The sequence below is a fragment of the Brassica napus genome, chromosome C7 (genome assembly GCF_020379485.1).
Source record: "Brassica napus cultivar Da-Ae chromosome C7, Da-Ae, whole genome shotgun sequence".
Taxonomy (NCBI): domain Eukaryota; kingdom Viridiplantae; phylum Streptophyta; class Magnoliopsida; order Brassicales; family Brassicaceae; genus Brassica; species Brassica napus.
Genome location: NC_063450.1, coordinates 23,321,206 through 23,325,121, shown reverse-complemented (window position 1 = coordinate 23,325,121; position 3,916 = coordinate 23,321,206). Strand labels below are relative to the sequence as shown.

General features: G+C 44.2%; 1 non-coding gene across 1 annotated transcript; it reads left to right on the top strand.

Moving 5' to 3' along the window:
• The first annotated feature begins 3,809 nt into the window (after positions 1-3,809).
• LOC125590787 lies at positions 3,810-3,916 on the top strand. Its single transcript, XR_007326789.1, has one exon. It is a non-coding gene; the product is annotated as a small nucleolar RNA R71 (small nucleolar RNA).

Genomic DNA, 3,916 nt, shown 5'->3' with positions numbered 1-3,916 from the left:
TCCTATAAAGTTGATCTTTGCAGAGAATGTAGAGGTAGGGCTCATCCCAGTAGTATCTCTTCACATCCTTGTAGAACTTCTTCTTGGCATAACCCACAAGATTCAAAGGCTCTTTTCCTGTGGCTAGGTAATTCACCAAATCAGCATACCAAGGTTCTTTCTCTTCTGTTGCCTTGACTTCTTCAAGCTTCCTTCCAGTCTCACAAACTGCTATCACTGCTCCAATAGCCATGATCTGTTCCTCAGGGAGTCCTTCATCAATTGGAATGCCACACTCCACTCTCAGCCTGGACAAGTGATCAGCTACACCATTCTCAACTCCTGGCTTGTCCTTGATCTCTAAATCAAACTCTTGCAGCAAAAGAATCCATCTCAAGAGCCTGGGCTTTGCATCCTTCTTCGCCAAAAGGTGTCTCAACGCAGCATGATCTGTGTAGACAATGACTTTAGATCCCACCAAGTAGCTTCTGAACTTCTCAAAGGCAAAGACAATGGCTAGCATCTCCTTCTCTGTTGTGGCATATCTCATCTGAGCATCATTCAGGGTTTGGCTCGCGTAGTAGATCACATGGGTCTTGCCATCTTTCTTCTGCCCCAAAACAGCTCCCACAGCATAATCACTAGCATCACACATGATCTCAAAGGGGAGATCCCAATTAGGTGGCTGGACAATTGGAGCACTGATGAGTTCACCTTTCAGCTTCTTGAAGGCTTCTAGACACTCCACATCAAAGCTGAAGGTGGCTTCTTTGCACAGCAGCCTGGTCAATGGTCTAGTGATCATGGAGAAGTCCTTTATGAATCTCCTGTAAAACCCAGCATGACCAAGAAAACTTCGGATGTCTTTCACTGTCTTTGGTGGGGGCAAACCAACCATAACATCGATTTTGGCCTTATCCACCTCAATCCCCTTCTCTGAATCTTGTGCCCCAGCACAATCCCTTCTTTGACCATGAAGTGACACTTCTCCCAGTTCAGCACAAGGTTGGTGTCTTCACATCTCTGTAGGACCCTGCACAAATTTGACAAACAAGCAGAAAACGAAGATCCATAGACAGAGAAATCATCCATGAACACCTCCACAACATCCTCAATCAGATCAGAAAAGATCGACATCATGCACCTTTGAAAGGTGGCTGGAGCATTACATAGACCAAATGGCATTCTTCGATATGCGAAGGTACCATAAGGACATGTGAATGTTGTTTTCTCCTGATCATTGGGATGTATGGGGATCTGGAAGAATCCTGAATATCCATCAAGAAAACAATAGAATGGATGATTTGCAAGTCTCTCAAGCATCTGATCAATAAATGGAAGTGGAAAATGATCTTTTCTAGATGCAGAGTTCAGTTTTCGGTAATCAATACACATCCTATGCCCAGTGACTGTTCTTGTTGGTATCAATTCATCCTTGTCATTTTTAATCACAGTTATACCACCCTTTTTTGGCACAACATGCACAGGAGATACCCATTTAGAATCTGAGATAGGGTAGATAACACCAGCATCTAAGAGTTTAAGAATCTCTTTCTTTACAACATCCTTCAGGTTAGGATTTAACCTTCTTTGATGCTCGATAGAAGTCATTGATTCATCCTCAAGATGTATCCTATGCATACACAAAGAGGGTGATATTCCCTTGATGTCATCAAGTGAGTAACCTATTGCTTTTCTAAATCTTTTAAGTGTTTTCAAAAGTTCAGATAGCTCAGTTTCAGTAAGTTCACTACTCACAATGACTGGATAAGTTCCATTAGGACCAAGAAATGCATACCTTACACCATTGGGGAGAGGTTTAAGCTCCACTTTAGGCGCCTTAAGCTCGCTCCAGTCGTCTTGCTGGGTGTCCCCTTGTTGAATGACCGAGGCTTCCTGATGGACAATTTGAGGCAGCTCCTCATACTGATCCTTACTACCAAATCCTCTGTGTGAATCCAACATCATCCCATAGGCAGCACTCTCCAGGTTCTGAATCACTTCAGCTTCCCTCTCTATCGTCAAAGCATGCTGTAGAGGGTCTTCTAGTGACAACTCTTCAAGGAGCTCATCAGCAAGGGCATCCATCTCTTCAATGTAGAAAACTTGCCCTTGAACTGTTGGTTTCTTCATTACCTCCTTGATGTCAAAGTGAAGAACATGCCCTTTACCCAAGTGGAGATCAATCTTGCCCTCTTTCACATTAACAATTGCTCCTGCTGTAGCTAAGAAAGGCCTTCCAAGGATTAAAGGATCTGCAGCTTCCTCACCCATCTCAAGCACCACAAAGTCTGTAGGGATCTCATATTTTCCAACCATAACGGGGAGGTCCTCCAAGATACCCACAGGGTACTTCACTGAACGATCAGCCAATACCAGAGACAGTCTACACTTCTTGTACTGAGTGAAACCAAGCTTCTTAGCAACAGATAAAGGCATCAAGCTGACACTAGCTCCCAAATCGCAGAGACATCTATCAAATACCATAGGTCCAAGAGCACAAGGTAATGTGAAGCATCCTGGATCTTCTAGCTTCTTTGGAACAACAAGCCTCTGGATGATGGCACTGCACTCATGAGTGAGAATCATCATGCCCTCCATCTCCTTCTTCTTTGCAGCTACAACATCTTTCAGGAACTTGCTATATTGAGGAATCAGCATGAAAGCATCAATGATGGGCATTGTGACTTGAACTTCACTCATTTGCTTCTCAAATAGAGCTTTGTACTTCTCTAGCAGCTGCCTCTTGAATCTACCAGGGAATGGTAGTTTGGGTTCATAGGGAGGAGGAACAAAAGAATTCTCACTTGCTGGAGCAACAACTTCACCATCTTTCACTGTTTTCTTCTCTTCCCCAACCTTTCCTTTACCTTTTGCTTCCACAATCTTCTCCAAGATTTCATCATTGATTTTCTCATCAACAATCACCACTTCATCATCTATGTTGATGGCAACCCCCTCACCTTGTTTCTCAGCATCCTTGGTGAGAGCTTTCTGAGGTAACTCCTTACCACTCCTGAGGGTGATAGCTTTCATGGTCTCCTTGGGGTTTTGCTCAGATTTTCCAGGTAAAGAACCTTGTTGGCGATTTTGTTGAGTGTTCATGGCAGCAAACTGGTTCTCCAAGGTTCTGAACTTGTTGTTGAGCTCATTGTAGCTTCCATCAATCTTTGAGTGAAGGTTCTTCAACTCATAGCCAACATGCTTCTCACTTCTTGTCTGAGACTCCAAGATTTGTTTTAGTAGGGCATCAGTGCTGCTGACTTGAGGAGTAGAGGTAGAAGTAGTAGGTTGTTGTTGGGCAGGTTGTTGTCCTTTGTTGTTGAAACCAGGAGGAGGGTTTGTTGAGGCTGATAGCTGCCTTGCTGGTTGTTCTAGGCTGATAACCACTCTGTTGGTTGTTGGGGTAAGATCTCTGTTGGTAGTTGTTGTACTGAAAGTTTGGCTCTTTCTTGTACCAGCTACCATTGTTGTTGATGAAGCACAGCTCTTCTTGCCCTTCCAAACCATCAACTTCCTGGACAACAGGTGTGGCTTCTTTGTTTGGGTTACCAACAAAGTGCAGCTGCTCCTGGGTGGCTTATCAGCAATGAGAATATCAATCTTATCCTGGAGAGCCTTTAACTCCTTCCTCGTCTGCTTGTCATCTGTTCTACTGCCTCTGTCGTGGTCTCCACTGTAGACTGCATCACTCTTGACCATGTTGTCAACCAGCTCTCTGCATCCTCCTCAGTTCTTCCCAAGAAGAACCCATTGCTAGCTGTATCCAATCTGGCTCTGTACTTAGGAAGAGCTCCTCTGTAAATGTGCTCAGCAGGCTTTCCTTAGAGAATCCATGATGAGGGCATTGAGCTTGGTAGCCCTTGAATCTCTCCCAGGCTTCACTGAATCCTTCCAAGCCTTTCTGTTGAAAGCTGGAGATCTCATTTCTCAGCTT